The following is a 20,442-nucleotide window of genomic DNA, read 5'->3' on the forward strand; positions in this document are numbered from 1 at the left end:
CCAACTTGAAAGATGGAATCTATTTGTAAGAGAAGACGACGCCAGAAGTTTAATGCAAAAGCTAACATCAGTATTCTGTTGCGTATCTTGAGAGAGCTTCTCGGAAAAAATTCTTCGAAGGCAGTTTTTCGAAAGTTGATTATTCCGAAACAGTTGTTCGAAACAAATATTTATTTGTAAACATTTGCGCGAAAATAGTTGTTCGGAAACTCGTTCGAACACCGCTAACCGTTTGAACCAGCACTAGTTGGAGATAACGATATTTCGAATGGGAATAAAGTTTCAAGAAGTAATTAAAAATAGAAAGGATTGAGTGTGTTGTTTGATTAAAAGTATTGTCTTTTCAACAACACTGTCATTTCTTTCCATTTTGTTTCTTTCTTGTAAGTTATGTATGGACTATAATATATATATCATATATATATATATATATATATATATATATATACATATATATATATATATAGATAGATAGATAGCTGATAGATCGTATATATCTTTCTATCTATTATCTATCTATCTATATATATATATATATATATATATATATATCTATATATCATATTTATTTATCAATATATATATTAGATAGATAGATAGATAGATAGATGATAGATATATTACGTATATATCTGTCTTCTTCATCTTATTCTAATATAATATATATATATCAATATGTATTGTGTATATATATACACACACACACTTTCCTCTACAATCCTTATCTGTCATTTATACGAGCTTTCTTTGTAAACTTACTTTCATAGTATAGGACATGAAGTCGAAAGGCCTCGCAGCGGTACTCCATTGTTTTAATTTCCTTCGTGGCTTTTACATTATATACATTTTAATCTCCTTTTGTCGACGGTGATGCTAGAATTTTGCCGGGATGACATTGCCGATAGCCATTCACAGCTGGGTCGAATAGTGGATGGCATACCATGGTGGAACCACAAACCTAGCAAATGCGAGGCCGTTGCTCAGAAGATTAAAGCCTGTCATAACTAATCGGAAGAAGAAGAAGAGGGAGACCATGAAAGAGATGGAATGACTGTGTGAGAGGAGACTTACATGAGAGGGAATTGAGGAGGCAGAAGCACAGGATAGAAATAGATGGAAACGGCTCATCCGAAACGGCGACCCCGTATAAAAATGGGAACAAGCTGGGAAGAAGAAGAAGATAACTAAATCGGATGAATCTGACAATTGAATGATTAAGAGGAAGCAAAAACATTGTTATAAAGTTGACAATCTCAGATTCTTTGCAAGTGCAGGTAAGTATCCGAATGAGCATGTTGCCGAATTTGATTGCAATGGGTTTCCAGTGGTTCATGGAACCAGGGCATTTTCTCGTGGCTTCCGTGATATTAGCCTGCTGTTCACACAGGAACTTTCTCTTTAGGCTGCCCTCCGAGGTTTGCTCTCTTCTTGGTACCAATAACTCTCTCACCAGATAGCTTCTGAATGCCGATAGCTCTCCAATTTTCACCTTCAGTTATTATTATTATTATTATTATTATTATTATTATTGAAAAGGGGAATCGAACAGATTTCCGAAAGCTTTCTGTAGAGATCTGTATTCAAATATATGTACCCATGCATGACTGGATTTGTTTCGCCATTATTATTATTATTATTATTATTATTATTATTATATAAGTTTTTGATCCTTGGCTCCGGAAACAATTCTCGATTTCTCTCATAATTGAATCACTTCTTGCCAGTCACGAAGACGACCTTTTGGTAATTTATTCGTAAACGCCAACTGTCAGCTCCTTAAGATGCTTTGCATGAAGACAAACAAAGACAAACATGGTGAAAACATAACCAATGTGGGTTCCTTGGGCCTCACTGTCACCCATTACCGCTCTCAAAAGACGCTTAAGGCTTACGCAAGTTCCTTTGATTCGGCAAAAACATTTAACGCTACGTACGCTGAACCTCCCTTTGTCTGGCCTGAGCCTTAACCTGCTTCCTTTGAGTTTGAAGCGTTCGCTTTTGGGACGAGGCTTCTAGAACCATAACTATACCTCCGCAGATGGTCAAGGCATGGGCATCTGGCGTATTCTTTAGTGATCACCCATCCAGTAACTGCCTCTTCAATTCTCCCTGCTCCTGGTTTTCCTGACATAACCTTCCTCCTTTGAGTGGCAGGAATAACGCTTCCTTCAAGGTTGACCGTTTTGCTTCTTCCTTTTATTATCCCTTTTCGTGCTTTCTTCGAGCCTGGGCTAGAAAAAAGCATCAAGTAGACCGTTTCAATGACATTCGCACATCAGAATCACACACACAATTTAATGGTTATGGTCAACTGTTTCGGAACAGCTGACCCCAGATCATTCTATTGTATAAATAACGTGTTTGAATTACACTCACACCACACACACACACACACACACACACACACACATATATAATATATAATATATACATATAATATATATATATATATATGATAATATATATAATAAATATTATATATAGATATGTATAGATAAATAAAGATAATATAAGATATATATATATATATATATATATATATATATATATATATATATATGTATGTGTGTGTGTGTAGTGTATATATATATATATATATATATATGTGTGGTGAGTGTATATGTATATATATATACATATATATATATATATATATATATATATATATAGATATATAAAATATATATATATATTATATATATATATATGAGAGTGTGTGTGTGTAATTCAAACATGTTATTCTAGCAGCGCTTTGGGTCCGTGTCTGGAAGACGAGCTGTCATGAATGATGAGAATCCCCCGTCTCTGTCTATCCTTATCTGGTTGTTGAATGACTGTTTCCGGTCCCTGAAGTATTTTGCACTTACTCTGACTTACTCCAGCAGGTGGCACGTAAACAAAAGCCCCGTTCGAATGTTAAAACCAGACTCGGAGTTTGCGAAATATCTTGGAGAAACAAAAGACGACACTCACGGAACACTTTACGAAATGGTCGAAGTATTGGTGGACAAAATTATAGGTGATACAGTAACTGCACTTAGAGGGACGTATAAATAAGAGTAGAAATGAAAAGCTCTTGGTTAATGAATGTAAAGTGTCTTAATCCTTGTTATGACTTAGGTAAAACTCACCCGGTGAAAATAAGCGAAGGAAAACGACGAAGATAAGTCAGGCGATAAATAATGAAATCCGCTAATCAGATTCACACTCCCGTTCACATCACCTCTGGCGAAGAGACTGAAAGCCAGAAATTCGAGCCACCCTCCTTTTCTCGTTAATACACTGACGCAAGGGATGATACGACTTCCTGTGATAAAATAAAATCAGCTGTTACGCTGGCTGATTAGTTGCTTTTGTTGTGTTACACGTTGTCATTATGACCCTTGAGGACATATCTTTTTATTGATGTTTCAGTATAATTTTTGTTTACACAAAAATACTGGATCAATAGTCGCTGTTGTGACTTCGTCTAAGTGACCATAGACCGATAAGTTCAAAGGATTGTTTTGAGCAAACTTACTTTCTCAAGTAGTTCGGTATATTTCCTTACAAAATGTAGTTCCTTAGAGAAATATCTTTGTCCAGGTTAAAGGTTTACATCATAACTCGAAACCATGTTGACTGAAATCTGAAAAACGTTCTTAATATCAAAGATCATATTTTAATTAAGAAAAGTTTCAAGACACCATCTTCAGGCTCACGAAAGAATTATGTGAAGTGTCAATCCGCAAAATTTCATGAGTTCACGAATTACTTCATAATTTGCACATGATTAAGCGAGATAATATATATATATATATATATATATATATATATATATATATATATATATATATATATATATATTTAAATCTTTCCCCAAAATACTTAGATCTTCTTAGACTGTGTTAGAGAGAGTAGAGAGAACAGTTCTGTTACTGAAATTACAACTGCTAAATGTTAAGATCTTACTGCATGTCAAAAGCATTCCATTACCCTGCATCTCTGGAATCAGAGCTGATGTGGAGATTGATCATATCTGATTTGCATGGGAAGAATAAGACCAAAATATCAGACAGGGAGTCCGAGAAACTTTGCAATGATGAACTTTTAAAATCGTCAATTTGCATAGATTGTCATCAAATTTGATTAATCATTTGCAATGGAATTCTACTCCCCTTTCTTGATCATTAAACCTCTAAAGTTTAATGCATCAATGACCTTGGCAGGGACGACTCAAAATAATTTCTCATCCAATAATCGATCCGTCTCTCGAATGAGCTCGCCAGAGATGGAAGATCGTAATGATTGTGCATCAGAGCTCAAAGAAATAGAACTCGTGCAAGCTGGAAGGTCACATTCAGAGTACCTCTTTCCAGTGCTTAGAATTTCCTTCCTCATACCAATCTCAGATTTAATTAGAACACAGAATTGATAATAAGTGATTTCGACTTATTTAGAGGGATAGGTCCTTGGGACATTCCGAAAAGAAATTAGAAGTTTAATCTTTTTAGAAGTCTTTTTTTCTGATATCCACATAATGCACCAAATAATTAACATCAAAAAGACCGTTTTCATGTTTATTTGCACTAATACTTGACATTACAGTACTAATTATACTGTAATACATCTTGCATTTGTTTTTCTTAAGTATGTTTCCTTTTAAGATACACATTTGCCTGTTTATTTTCCTTTCTGTCACTTTTCATTTCTACATCTCTTTTTACTTAAATTCATGGTGTCCGTAATCCCATGTGTCTTTCAGGTGTCCTTCCTTCCCTTTGTGTCCTTGAAGCTAGGCAGGACTGCTTCACGTCCCACGAGCCTGGGTGGATGACAGCATCCCTTCCTGTAGAATCTACAGGAAGGGATGTGTAGATACTTGACCATTACCCTCTACAGCAGCGGTTCTTAACCTGGGGTACCTGTTTAAACCTAGGGTTACGAGACATGATAGCCAGTGCAATGGTACTGTATGTTTACCATGAGAAAGTATTATGTTCATATTGGATGGGGGTACGGGAAAATTTTCTGGGATATCAAGGGATACGGGCACTGAAAAAGGTTGAGAACCACTGCTCTGCGGTATAAGAGCCTACGATGACAGGGTAATAACAAAAGACGAATTTCATTAGCACTGAACTTTTATTTTATCTCACCGTTTTTCCAAGATAAGTGACAACTCCGAGCCCTCCTGCTATCGACATATTTCTCCTACTCCTACGTTGCTGGTGGTTTTATAGATTAAGCTTAAGATTATGCCAGCACCAGCCCTTGCCTTAGGGCGATCCTTAAGTGTGACAAAATGTTATATGGTATATTTGACTTAGTGTGGACCTTGGGACATATCCTAGTAGACCAACTAAGACACCAACTTCAACTTTACCCCTATTCTTTTACCTTTGATCACAGCATTGCAGCTTTTGCTTTGATCACAGTATAAATGATTTTGCATGGCCCATTTGTGGTTAATAAGCCAATAGTTTCCAAGGATTCGGTCAATGTTTTTTTTAGTAATGATGCAGTTTTGTTTGTTTAAGTATTGTCCTTCAATCCTTTTCATTTAAGTACCTTATTGAAGCTCCCACTTGCCAGCTTACTTATATCCTAATGATTCAATTCCTCACTTCTGAGACTGCCCTGAATATCGTTCCCAGTGGCATCTGTTATCAGATGTTATTGTAATTTACATATTATTTTAGACTAGGGGAAATGAAAATCTCATGCAAAATAATGCTTTTACCAAAGATTTGCCTTCAGAGATTCAAGACTGCGACTGGCATAGTGCTCGATTTGGCATCAATCGCGGACCTTGGGCTTAAAAAAAATGTACAATTATGACAGCATTACGTACGTCGAGATGAGATTACCGATATACGTAGTCGTTCACGTAAGTCGCCGATGATGCAGGCCACGCCCACTTTTAACGGTTTTTTGAGGATGGCGACTGTCGTGAAGACGCTTACGTCATACATAAGAAACATGCCAATGTACGCAACAACATTACCACATACGTAACTGTGTGAACATATTGGATTGTATATAAAGGGGGTGGTAAGAATTCGGCACTCATTCCCGTTCCAGGCACTGACAGAGGGACAACATGGAGGACAAGGAATTTGTGAAAGATCAGGAATATTTGAATCTGATAGTTGACAACTTACATGATCCTGAATTAGCAATAGACATGTTGGATCATTACCATCATCTGTTGCATTTAAGAGTAATAAACTCTTGCAGGACGAACAAAAGTGCAAGTAGCCAAAAAGACGTAAAAGAAGAAGCTGGATGTGGCCCTACTTACAAATAATAGAGAAGAAAAGTTACTTTGACAACTTGATGAAAGAATGGGTAATTGAGACTCCAAGACTACCGGAATTTGACCAGGATTACAGAGGAGCTTTTCAATGGAATTGTCGAACGGGTCTCGCCCTACATCAAGAAAAGTCAACTTCCTGATTATTTTAACTCCCCTGCAGGCTCCGTTGATTGGCAAGATTCATTTATATAAAACAAGAAAGCAATAGAACATTTCTGTACTGTATTCAGTGTCATATCTATCAGCATATGACCCCAAAGTATGTCAAGAACACTGAAAATCTAAAATGCAATTTTTACTTAAAATAGAAAATGCCTTGTCATTAATATTTATTGTACTACAGAAAATTCTAATAAATTGTATTGATTGCAATTAAGTCACAGACATCTATTTTTTTAAAGAAAAAATCAGTGCCTGTTCTGAATGAAAATCAGAAATATTTATATTGTTGCTGCATATAATTAATTATTTCATTTAAGGTTGTTTTTCGTGTCTTATTCATGTATATGAGAAGTTCTTAGAGTATATAAAAATACTGGAAATATTGAATCACAAATATATATTAATCAAACCATAAAAATAAATGTAGCTTTGTCTACTAAATTCTGCCCTTGAACTTTGTTTATAGCTGGGAACGCACGTCACAATGTGGCTACTGCACATCCCCTCCGCGCAACTTGTGTTGCCAAATACATCACGTCGTAAAGGACACTGCATGTCGCAATTGCTAATTACGTCTGCCGTAACCACATTACGTCAGTCAAAAGGGTATAACGGCACTCTCGTACGTCGGCATGACCAAGATCTAGATAAACCTTGTGTTAGGGTGCGTCCACACCAAATGCGCCGGGTCGCGTCGCATCGCGTTAAGTCACGCTAATTCATGACGCACCGTGAATCGCCAACCCAGTTGAACACTGTTTTCTATGGGCCTTTAAAAGAAACCGTTCTCACCGAATGCATCAAGTGACGTCACGTCGCGTCGAGTCAAGTCACAAATAGAACTGGACCTATTTTTGACGTTAGTTATAGTGAGTCTAGTGTTATCTGGCCTTAAATAGAAATGGGGTTGTTAGGATTTTCTACTTTGTTTCTATATTACATTTCAATTTACGAACCAAGTTATGTTCTAATAAAATTGCACTCCTTTATATCTTATTTTCACTTTTATATAGAACAAAATCTAATATAATTAAATTTTGTTTTATCTTTTCTTTGTATCCATATGATATAAATTTAAATTCTTAAAACTTACCTATAGTTTTTGAAAATCATTAGTTGAGTAGTTAATTTCTATATATATATATATATATATATATATATATATATATATATATATATATATATATATATATATATATATATATATATATATAATGATATATATGTATATATATGTGTGTGTATATATATATATATATATATATATATATATATATTATATATCATATATATACATATATAATAATATACATATATATACATATATATATATATATATCTATATATATATATATATATATATTATTTCCCTTGATGTCTCGGCTAATCTAATCCATTTAGTATTGTATCTTTTAGTTATCTTGTAAAATTCAATAAAAATAATGCTTAGCTTAGAAAATTGGACATTTTTTCCTCAGTTTCAGTTGCCCGCCTGTAGATAGTATTGTTTTTCTTACTGACAAAAAAAGATAAATAAAGGAAAACCCCTAAATTTATCTTGACAGATAAGATGAAAAAAATCCCGCATGGATAGAAAGAGAGAGAGAGAGAGAGAGAGAGAGAGAGAGAGAGAGAGAGAGAGAGAGAGAGAGAGAGAGAGAGATAAAAGATACGTACTAAAAAAAATCCCTAATGCTCTTACAAACTTGAGAGCTTCCCGTACAGTGTGATTTCGGCAGTTTATAACACCAAGAGACAAAGCATAATTAAAAATCTTTCAGATTATTTCCTGCTATATTTTGATAAATCGAAATATCTCTTGTAAAATATAGAAAATCAAGGAAAATCGAGAGAGAGGGGATTATATGAACTGGGTATGGCTTCTGCAGCCTGCAGGTAACACACTTCAGCTGTTGTTGGGACGCTGTTGTCCAGATGTTGTTCGAAATACGGCGAGAAGTCTAACGCAGGAATAGTCATCTTGTTAACTGTGGCTGCCTATTCACTGGTGAGGTTCCTCCTGACTGCTGATGATGGAGCTGAACAGCCCAAGGAAAAGTAACTGAACGCGAGAATCGTGGCCTTGCGAGACACTATCCAGTGCCAGAGAGAGCAGCAGGCGAACTTGGACAGGATAATTCTTCAGCGGCAACAGAGGCTCGACTATGATAAAGAGATTCAGAAGGCGGGCGGAAGGGAAGAACGCACTCGTGTGATGCAAGATCACTCAGGAGGTGTTGCAACAGCAGGCATGGCAAGACAGGGCTCACTCGCTCGAAGCTGAGACGTTGTTTCTGAATAAGGAGAACGATCACGAGAAGAGGGAGAAACGGCAGTTGGAAGACAAGATCCTCAAGATGAAAAAAGAAAATCTTCAGCTGAAGGATAGCGCGATGGAAATTGGGCAGAGAAACGATGTGAGAGGATAAGGGAACTGAAATTGCAGTTGGCAGAGGCAAACTGCCAGGTTGAGAGACTCGAGAAACTCCTACGACAGAAGGAGAAAGACCTGCAGCTAAAGACCGAAGAAGCGGCGCGGATGGCGAGGCTCATCCAGGAACAAAAAGACGCGACCGAACAGCGGGAATCCGACAGGAAAGACCTCGAGGTCAGGTTCCAGCGCCTTCAGAAGGAAGTAGAAGACCTCACGAAGGAAAAGTGTGGACTCCAGTGTGAAGTTCAGACTGCGAAACTCAAGAGGAACGAGCTGACATAATTTCTAAAGGAACGAAATCGTCGCCTGGAGTCGCTGGAGAGGAAGACCGGTGTCCAGGGCAAACAGAACGACCAGCTGGAAGATGAGGTTCGACAGCTGCGAGGAGCGAAGGAGAAATGGTTGTGCGACCTCAAGAACCTCGAGGAGAAATACAGACACCTGGAGAAGGACAACTGTAAACTGCAGGAGCAACAGTCGATCTTCAAGGAATGGCGCAATCATGTCTGCGCTAGCCTTACTCAGATGAATCAGATGTGAAAAATTCGAAGAAATTATTTGTTGTATGGAAAGTTTGATGTTTATTTGTACTAAGTTTGCTTTGCTCATCCTTGAAGGAAATTGAACTTGAACGGAAATAAATTTGTTGAAATGTTTTCTTGGAGTTTTATTGATTCCTGAAAGGGAAAATGAGAGGATTCGTGGAGTGCCTGGAGAAGAAGCAGAGGATTCAGAGAAGCCCCAGGAGAATCGAGAGGATTCAGTAGGATTAGTGGCGTGCCAGGAGAAGAAGCAGAGGATTCAGAGAAGCCCCAGCAGAATTGAGAGGATTCAGTAGGATTCGTGGAGTGCCAGGAGAAGAAGCAGAAGATTCAGAGAAGCCCCAGGAGAATTGAGAGGATTCAGTGGCATATTCTGGTTCTAAGGCTAAGCATAAGTGTTGCTCTCTCCCAGGACGGGTGGGCGAGGGCCACCACAGGTCCCGGGATGGGCAGGCGAGGCTTTGCCCGCCTGTCCAGGACCTGTGGTGGTTCTTGCCCGCCTGTCCCACGACTCTTGGCGGGCCACACCCGCCCGTCCCAGGGCCAGTGGCAGGCCTCACCCCGCCCGTCCCAGGACCAGTGGGGGCCTTACCCGCCCGTCCTGGGACCCGTAGCAGGCCTCGCCCGCCCGCCCAGAGACCCGTGCCCGCCACAGCCACCCGTCCTATGACTATGACTGGTGTCAGGCCTCACCCGCTGGTCCTTGGACCCGTGGCAGGCCTTGCCCGCTGTCCCGTGACCCGTGGTTGGCCTCGCCCGCCCATCCCATGACCCGTGGCGGACCTCGCCCCACCCATCCTGGTACCCAATGCAGGCCTCCCCCGCCCCTCCCGGGACACACAGCGGACCTTGCCCTGCCTGCCCCAGGACCCATGGCATGCCTCGTCCCACCCGTCCCAGTAACCATGGCAGGCCTTGCCCTGCCCGTCCCGGGACCCACAGCAGTCCTCACCACACTCACCCCGGGACTGGCAGGCAAGGCCCGCCATGGGTCCCGGGACAGGTGGGTGAGGCCCGCCATGGGTCCCGGGACAGGTGGGTGAGGCCCGCCATGGGTCCCGGGACGGGCGGGCAAGGCTCACCACAGGTCGCGGGACGGGCGAGCGAGGCCTGCCACAGGTCCTGGGATGGGTGGGCGAGGCCCACTACGGCAGGACAGGCGGGTGAGGCCCCCACGGGTTTTGGGACAGGTGGGGTCAGGCCCACCGCTGGTCCTGGGTTGGGCAGGGCGAGGCCTGCCAAGGGTCTCGGGATGTGCGGGCAGGGCCCACCAGTGTTCTGGGACAGGTGGGCAATACCCGCCAGGGCCACAGGACGTCCGGGACGGGCGGGGCAAGGCCCACCATGGGTCCCAGGACGGGTGGTTCCTTCTGTAACAAAAGGGTTCATGAGTTGAAAGCCTCAAAAATGTATTGATGATGTATTTTTCAAAATACAAAAAAGGTTAAAAAACGGGGAGCTTTCGACCGTTGTGCAAACGATGGAAAAATACACTATCTAATTGTGGCTTTTAACTCATTATTCTGGTCACGGCATAGTGATTGACGCACCACAGGTAAAAAGGATCAGAGTCGATACTTGCAACTCAAAGTATTGGGGGGTATTCATGAGGACCATACATCCACCTAACTGATCAAAAAAAAGGTTCCAAGCAGTCATTCTCTCGATCATTACATAATCTAGGCTATATAAGGAGCTTAACATATCAAATAACCGAATCAAAAATTTGCTAGAAAAATAATACCTTTCTGAAAGCTTAAATAACGACCTGTATAACCTTTCACTCATATTTCTCATCTTGTGTAGTATCCTACCTAGAATTTCTTTCTGGTAGATTATGACCACACCATAGGCATGTCTTGAATTTACATCTCCATCCCTTTCACTGGAATTCATCAAATCAGTCATTTGCTACATCTATGAAATCAGCTGTCACCAGCCATTCTTGGGATTAGATTGAACCTTTTCCTCCTGGAAACTTTACAGTAGTGCACATGTTTTGGACATTAACTGGGCTGCATACTTTACATGTTGCCCTTGAGCTCCTGGCACAGTGATTTTGAATTAGTTTTGGTGTTCAATTGTATTCATTTGCCGTTTTATCCAACATTTCCTGTTCAGAAGCAGATGAAATAAAATCTCCCTTTTCTGTGTGAAATCTATGTTGTATAAAATTGTTTCTTATTAGCTTAATCATGTGAGGCGCATCAGCAAATGCAAATGCACTCTTATCTGCGCATGAATTTGTAAAAGGAACTTTAAAATTCACTTTCTTTGAGAAATCCCAAGAAACTTATACGTTGGTGTTATTCTCTTAGTTATTACAACTGTAAACTGAGCAATGAAAACCAAGAACCTTTTTGCTTCCAAGTGCGATTTCAAACTAAGCCGACTGACTACGTTCATGCAGCAAAGGCAGATGTATTACCACACCGAGGCAACATGGGCGTCAGTGACGTCTTATTTTGCTACCGTTCACGAATGTCTGACCTGTTTATCTATATCTTGGGCATGACATAGCGATTTTTGACCGGTCGCATGGCTTGACCGCGACAACGACGTGCAACAGCTAGTTGTCGCCAAAACTCGGCGGACGTCACGAAACTCGACGACCGTATGAGGAATCATGGAACCTTAAGCGTAGTAACGTCGTAATACAGCCGTTACAACGTGCGCTGAGCGCCTCAGCGGCGTGGTTGGTATGGTATTAGCGTCCCATCTCGGTGGTCGCGCGGTTCGATTCTCAGCCATTCCATTGAGGAGTGAGAGATGTGTATTTCTGGTGATAGAAATTCACTCTTGACGTGGTTCGGAAGTCACGTTAAGCCGTTGGTCCCGTTCCTGAATAACCACTGGTTCCATGCAACGTAAAAGCACCATACAAACAAAACAAACAACGTGTGCTGGTTTAAATCTCCGATGTGTAACTCGGCCTTTATTTTATATCTTAGTTAACCGATGCTATAGAAAAAATATGAGTGAAAATTGGATTAAAACCAGCAGTCATTTCAAGATTTTGACATGGAATACCAGGGCAGGGACCTGAATCATCTCCCGCCCTCCTTCCCTATTTGGGTCATAGTTTCGTATATATATATATATATATATATATATATATATATATATATTATATATATATATAAAGGTTTTTTGCCACGAAGGAAAAAAAATGAAAAAACGAGTTGGCCGAGTACTTTCGGGGGTCCTATTCGGACCCTTTACTCAGTAAAGGGTCCGAATAGGACCGAAAGTACTCGGCCAACTCGTTTTTTCATTTTTATCCTTCGTGGCAAAAAACCTTTATTTATACATAGCATCACGTTTTATATACTTCGTGATCAAGTTCTTTGATTTATTATATTATATATTATAATTATATTATATATATATAATATATATTATATTATTATTTATATATAGATTATACAATGACGGTTTAACTAGGCCAAGTTTTATAGTTAACGCCGCCATAGAAATGGAAATTGGAAAAGAACGGTGACTATTGTTAAGTATTCAGAGGCTATAAATTTATGGAAGCATTTGATATTGTTTTGCTTATACTTGGATATTGTTTTTACATTGTATCATAGAGTGGTGATGCTGTACATGTCATTGTTACCCTTACGAAAGCCGTTTTCTCTGTTCGAATTTGAAGAAAACGTACAAATATTTTACGTAATACTATTATGATAGTGATTATTACACTGCTGCTAACTTTTTTTCTGTTTTCATGCATTGCCAGATTCTGTATGAAAAAGTCTAGACTGTCAATTTCCATGGTCATGGAAATAAAGCTTTTCCACTTTTAATGGTTAAAAATTAACATTTTCACATGTTATAGATAAAATAAATATACATGAACTCAGTGTAAAGATAATTTTCGATCCAGAATGAGACCCATATGTAAGCAGGGAAGTCGGCCATGTTGCAGGTCAGCTGTGTTGAGTAAAATCAACGAATGCAATCAGGATAAGAAGGATTTTTCGGAAATTTGCAATGCTGTTGTACCTATTAGTTGTTTAAATATGGCGAACACTTGCATGGTATTTGGATGTCATAATAGCTAGGTCAAACAGAGACGGCAAGTCGTATTACACAGTCCCTGCTGTTGAAAAGAAATCAAGGAGATAGAACTCACGAGATGAGTGAAAGAGGGAGAGCACTGTGGATTTCCAGAATAAACAGGGCTCATTTTCAGCAGTCAAGACGTACGAAAATATTCCCAGATCACTTCATTAGTGATGGGTGTTATTAATTGTTTGTGTAACTTGTGATAATGGTGAATAATTAAAGAATCCTAGGGCATAAATATTTCACAAAGTAATTCATTAACAGCCACTGCGTTCTCTGTTTTGATAGATGATTTAGAGCTGCTAGGAAGTTATCTTGGTCAAATCTTTAAAACTTAAAGTAGTGTATAGTGAATTACCTATTTGTTAAAATTGATATTAAATATCAAAAGTGCAAAAAATGGCTAATGTTGTCGAAAATTTCCTCCCGACTGGGTAGGTTCCATGTCCCTGGATAGGGAGGGACTATGATGATCTGGCCTGAAATTAAACTATGTAGATCTAACAAAATACATGAACTAAAAGGCGGACTCGCGCCAACGGACAACTTACAAAAGGAAATCAAGTTTAAAATAATTGGCAACGAGGTCAAATGCACACAAGGACAAGAAATGAAAGTTTAAAATAACCTTGGAAAAGTATCTAAAAGTGTCACCTTATTTGAGCAACATTTCGCCTATTCGATTTCTTCAGTATCGACAATCACATGAACTACAATATTTCATATGTCCAAAATCGCATTCACCACTTAAATCTAGCGCCTCAGTGGCGTGGTCGGTATGGTGTTGGCGTGTCACCTGGGTGGTCACGAGTTCAATTCTCGGGTATTCCATTAAGGTGTGAGAGAGTTGTATTTCTGGTGATAGAAGTTCACTCTCGACGTGGTTCGGAAGTCACGTAAAGCCGTTGGTCCCGTTGCCGAATAACCACTGGTTCCATGCAACGTAAAAACAAACAAACCACTTAAATCTATGGAGGGATATATAATAAGTCGCATCTCAAAATGTAACAAAGGCAAGTATCCCTTTGTTATTTACAAGTTTCAGTTGATTTTTATGTATCTTTTGCGCGCTGCAGGCTCTAGAGATTAAGTGTTTTCAATTTTTTGTTTGTGGATTGCCTTTGCTCGCCATTTTTCGTGATGTGGTTCATAATTCCTTAGAATAAAGAAATTTGATATTTCCTTTGTTTACATGCTTGACCTGAAAGAAGGCGGCGACTTATCAGGTGCTAGTCTGCTGTGACGTCATAGGGAAACTCTATAATCGGCATGAGTATGGCAACTCATCTAGTGTTTCGTATTAAAAAAAATTATTTTTTCAAATTTAACAGCATATATTAAATGACAGGGTTAGTCACTGATAAGCACTGTGTAATAAGTTCTTACAGTTTCCACGACTTTTGCGGAGGGAGGGGGGGGGGGGTGGGTAGGGTGAGGGGTGGACTTTTCATCAACTCTCAATCTGAAATTATTGGCCTACTGCCCTGTGCCTTCATATACCTAAATTGATGAAGTTGTAGACATTAACTCCATGTTTTCCCCCTGATTGATCTTCTGTGAAGAATCATTCATCGGGATTCTCAATTGATATCTGTAGAAGGTTTTTTTTCAGTAATTGTTCATGGGCCTGATCATTCAAGCCACAATCACTGTTGCAGGTACACTGTATTCCCAGAGATAGTGCAGGGTTTTATTATAACCCACATTGATTAACAAAAGACGAGAAGTTTTCCTGTCTAACTGTCGGCGTTCCTCTTCTTGAACCAGGCACCTAAACAGTTGACCTTGGCAAGTTAGCATTTCTCTTAGTTGCTTCCATCGTCTTGAGGCTTCTATTGGTGCCCACCTGGCGTTATTATAAGAATAACTCACTTCTGATCTTCGATCTCAGCAGTGGGTTGGACTACGTAAAGATACGTTATCAATTTATATTTTTTACTATTTTCCTTCTTCTTCTTCTTCTTCTTCTTCTTCTTATTATTATTATTATTATTTTTTTTTTTTTTTTTTTTTTTTATTTTTTTTTTTTTTTTTTTTTTTTTTTCTTTTTTTTTTTTTTTTTTTTTTTTTTTTTTTGCTCTATCACAGTCCTCCAATTCGACTGGGTGGTATTTATAGTGTGGGGTCCGGGTTGCATCCTGCCTCCTTAGGAGTCCATCACTTTCCTTACTATGTGTACCGTTTCTAGGATCACACTCTTCTGCATGAGTCCTGGAGCTACTTCAGCCTCTAGTTTTTCTAGATTCCTTTTCAGGGATCTTGGGATCGTGCCTAGTGCTCCTATGATTATGGGTACGATTTCCACTGGCATATCCCATATCCTTCTTATTTCTATTTTCAGATCTTGATACTTATCCATTTTTTCCCTCTCTTTCTCTTCAACTCTGGTGTCCCATGGTATTGCGACATCAATGAGTGATACTTTCTTCTTGTCTTTGTCAATCAACGTCACGTCTGGTCTGTTTGCACGTATCACCCTATCCGTTCTGATACCATAGTCCCACAGGATCTTTACCTGATCTTTTTCTATCACTCCCTCAGGTTGGTGCTCGTACCACTTATTACTGCAAGGTAGCTGATGTTTCTTGCACAGGCTCCAGTGGAGGGCTTTTGCCACTGAATCATGCCTCTTTTTGTACTGGTTCTGTGCAAGTGCCGGGCATTCACTTGCTATGTGGTTTATGGTTTCATTTTTCGTATTGCACTTCCTACATATGGGAGAGATGTCATTTCCGTCTATCGTTCTTTGAACATATCTGGTTCTTAGGGCCTGATCTTGTGCCGCTGTTATCATTCCTTCAGTTTCCTTCTTTAGCTCTCCCCTCTGTAGCCATTGCCAATTGTCATCGGCTGGCTAGTTCTTTAGTCTGCTCATGTATTGTCCGTGCATTGGTTTGTTGTGCCAGTCCTCTGTTCTGTCTGTCATTCTCCTGTCTCTGTATATTTCTTGGTCTTCGTCTACTTTTATTAGTCCTTCTTCCCATGCACTCTTTAGCCACTCGTCTTCACTGGTTTTCAGATATTGCCCCAGTGCTCTGTTTTCGATGTTGACGCAGTCTTCTATACTTAGTAGTCCTCTCCCTCCTTTCTTTCGTGTTATGTATAGTCTGTCCGTATTTGCTCTTGGGTGTAGTGCTTTGTGTATTGTCATATGTTTCCTGGTTTTCTGATCAATGCTGCGGAGTTCTGCCTTCGTCCATTCGACTATTCCTGCGCTGTATCTGATTACTGGCACTGCCCATGTGTTTATGGCTTTTATCATATTTCCGGCGTTGAGTTTTGACTTGAGTATCGCCTTGAGTCTCGCTATATTCTTTCCTGATCGTGTCCTTCATCTCTTGGTGTTTTATATATCCCTCCTTCCATTATTCCCAGGTATTTGTATCCTGTCTCATCTATGTGTTTGATGTTGCTCCCATCTGGTAGCTTTATCCCTTCAGTTCTCGTTACTTTGCCTTTTTGTATGTTGACTAAGGCGCATTTTTTCTATTCCAAAACTCCATCCTTGATGTCCACAGCATACAATCCTTAACAGTCTGGATTAGGGTATCTATTTCTTTGATGCTCTTACCATACAGCTTGATGTCGTCCATGAACATCAGATGGTTGATTCTGTTGCCTCTTTTCTTGAGTTGGTACCCGGCATCCATCTTCTGTAAGTACTTTGTCATGGAATCATGGCTTACTACGAAGAGTGGAGGGGACAGTGAGTCGCCCTGGAAGATCCCTCTCCTGATATTAACCTCTGTTAGTCTTATTCCAGAGCTTGTAAGTATTGTATTCCAGTTGTGCATTGTATTTTTGAGGAAGCTGATGGTGTTTTCCTCTGCCCCATATATTTTCAGGCAATCTATTAGCCATGTGTGTGGTATCATGTCGAAGGCTTTCTTATATTCTATCCATGCCATGCTTAGGTTGGTTTTCCTTCTCCTACTGTTCTTCATTACCATTTTGTCTATCAGGAGCTGGTCTTTTGTGCCCCTACACTTCCTTCTGCAGCCTTTCTGTTGGTGGGGGATGGTGTTTGTCTCCTCTAGGTAGTTGTATAGCCTTTCGCTGATGATACCTGTTAGTAACTTCCACATTATTGGTAGGCATGTGTTAGGCCTGTAGTTACTGGCTATATTTCCCTTACTCTTGTCTTTTTGTACTAAGGATGTTCTTCCTGTGGTCATCCATTTGGGTGCATGGTGATTTGAGATACAATGCTGGAGTTGTTCTGCTATTCGTGGGTATAGGGCCTTTAAGTTTTTGAGCCAGTATCCATGGACTTCATCGGGACCTGGGGCTTTCCAGTTTGGCCTTTTCTTTAGTTGGTGTCTGACTGTGTCTGTCGTGATCTCTGTGAATCTTTGTTTTATTCTCCCTGTTTCTTCTTCCTTGACTTCCTGGAGCCATGTTGCATGTTTGTTGTGTGATACCGGATTGCTCCATATGTTTTCCCAGAGTCTCTTACTTGGTTCGGCTTCAGGAATCTCTGGGTGGTTGTCTTCCCCTCTTAGTTGGCTGTATAGTCTTTGCTGGTTGGTTCCGAATACTTTGTTCTGTTGGTATCCCTTATTCCTGTTCATGTACCTTTGGATCTTATATGCTTTGGGCTTAAGCCTCTGTTTTACATCTTCTTTAGTCCCCTCTCTTGTACTTTGTATTTCTCGTTGAGTTCATCCCTTATTATTATTATTATTATTATTATTATTATTATTATTATTATTTTATTATTATTATTATTATTATTATTATTGTCTTTGAAGTGCTTTCCAACTCTACTTAAGACAAATAATCTCAACAGATCGAAATCAGGGAAAATTCCTCTGCCTTGCATACCATTTCAAAATTTAACTCTGATAAATCAGCGTAAGTATTAAACTCACCACAAGCTAGAGGGCCTGAGTTCAAGCCCCAGGCGAGGACATATGAGTCTTACTTGACTGTAGTGGGCCGCAGTCTATGATGGTGGATGGCCAGGCGCTGTAGCAATCTTATCACAAAATATTATATAAATATCGGAATGCGTTACTTCTGAAAATGTATCCGATCGCGTGAATAATTGAGTGGATTAATTTAACCTCGCGTCGCTACTAGAAAATTCATAGAAGTAAAAAGTAAACAGTTTTTTTTAAAGCAAAATCGGTACAAGACTTTTTTTATAAACATGTATGCAAAACCATGAAACCTTGATAAGAATATTAAAAATATTGTCTGCTTGTATTTCTTAGACAAGAGTGATTGAAGAGTGACCTCGAGAAATGTGTGGAATAAAAATTACATTTTAGATCTTAAGAAAATATACTTATAAAAAAATAGTAAAATTATGGATTTAATAAAAGTGTATTTACAGGTCGTTTTCCTTTTTATTTACTCTGTGGAAGGTATGGCCATTATGAATGATGCTAATAAAACGATGAATGAATATTACAGTCAGGAGCCTGTCTACGTCTCATGCGGGCCATTGCAAAAAAGCACAAACGCTTGTTTACACGAAGCAGACCGTGTAGGATGCTTGGTGCCTGAACGCACGAAGATAAGCTTTCAATTCAGTCAGTTAAGTGTAGGAGAGTTGCCGTGTCTCTCGATTGGATACGTAAAATGGTTTCAGCTTTAAATTCAGCGTCGATTAAACATCACGAACAAATGTTAGTTGTAGTATGACTCTTAGAAACAAAACAATGACAGTGGTTTTAACCGAGAGCAAATAGAGTCTGCCGTACATTGGGCGAAATGCTGTCGTTGGCAACTGTGTGATAACATCCTTTTTCTTTCTTTCTTTTTTTATCCTCCGTGTGGCGTTCGTCTAGTGGCATGACTACGGCCCTTAGTTCGCCTAGATTTGTGATCACGGTCGCGTTATAGCAGTAGGTTAATGCCTGCATATTTTGGGTAGAGGAAAATCTTTTCTAAATTGAGAATTCGCCAATGGGCCATGTCCCACAGTAAACTACAGGAAATTAGCCTCATTACATGCTTCAAATCGAATTAAGGAATTGACGTGTGTTTTGTTTTTTATTTTTATATTGCTCATACGTTAATATAACATAGTGCATTTCATTCCATGGTCGTCGTGGAAGGGAGGTATCCCGCACACATTTCTTGGCATTTTTATCCAAAACTCGACGCCAAGTCGGCCATTTATGTTTGCGCTTGGAGGACGTAACTTTAACAAGCATCCTTCAAATAAGTTCTAAACCAGCATCTAAACATATTTGGTTCAAATCGGAACGATGCCAAAAGGTGTCAAACTCTTGGTTCGTGTCGTGTGACTCCGCCCTAAAATAATTTTTTTATTTTATTGTAAACCCTCGTCTACTTCGTGAGTAATCCTTCCCCATTCGTCTGTCATTCTTGTAGCATTTGCATATTGCAGTAACCTTCCGGTAAACAATCCACTAACAACACCATTAGTTTAGTTGTTTAGTCTGCCATTCTCGTAGCATTTGCATGTTGCAGTAATCTTTCGGTAATTATCCCACGATCAACATCATTTAGTAACTAAAACTACGGAGTTTTCCTATACTGACCCCAAAGGTTTTTAACCGGGTGTATGTATCCACCTTTCCGACGTGTAATCCGGTTGCGGATGACCGTAAAAACATAAACAAAAGTCTGTACGTATCATAAAGATAATGACCCCTATGAAACAGCGGTCCTAGAAAACGACCCACGAAAACCCTTGGGGGCTCTGTCTAGGAAAGATCCGAAACAACTGTCATTCACTTAGCAAAAATAATTGAATAAATGAATATAAAAAAATTATAAATTCATAAGATATGAGAATCAGTCCACCTTCAACATCATTAGTTTAGTTTAGCAACTGAAACAGCTGTCAATCGCCAAGCAAAAAATAAAATAAACTGTAAATAAGAACTTATGAAATACGAGAAACTCGCATTTCAGCCGTCGTGTTGAAAATTATTAGTTAATAAATAAAATTTTTAAAC

The 20,442-nt window shown here is 39.3% G+C and overlaps 2 protein-coding genes across 5 annotated transcripts in view; one reads left to right on the top strand and one right to left on the bottom strand.

The window, feature by feature from the left end:
- LOC135223716 (ras-related protein Rab-3-like) overlaps positions 1–3,234 on the bottom strand; it is a 192,897-nt gene extending 189,663 nt beyond the window's left edge. The window contains exon 1 of the mRNA XM_064262457.1: positions 3,132–3,234. The gene's annotated coding sequence lies outside the window, so the exon portion shown is untranslated. The remainder of the gene's footprint in view (positions 1–3,131) is intronic.
- Positions 1–20,442, top strand: part of LOC135223714 (cytochrome P450 2L1-like) — a 221,466-nt gene that overhangs the window by 178,138 nt on the left and 22,886 nt on the right. The window contains exon 1 of one of the 4 annotated variants that reach the window (XM_064262449.1): positions 19,310–19,359. The exons of 1 other annotated variant lie outside the window; for it this stretch is intronic. The gene's annotated coding sequence lies outside the window, so the exon portion shown is untranslated. 2 more of the 4 variants (XM_064262450.1, XM_064262454.1) reach the window with 2 other exon arrangements.

The sequence above is a fragment of the Macrobrachium nipponense genome, chromosome 10 (genome assembly GCF_015104395.2).
Source record: "Macrobrachium nipponense isolate FS-2020 chromosome 10, ASM1510439v2, whole genome shotgun sequence".
Taxonomy (NCBI): domain Eukaryota; kingdom Metazoa; phylum Arthropoda; class Malacostraca; order Decapoda; family Palaemonidae; genus Macrobrachium; species Macrobrachium nipponense.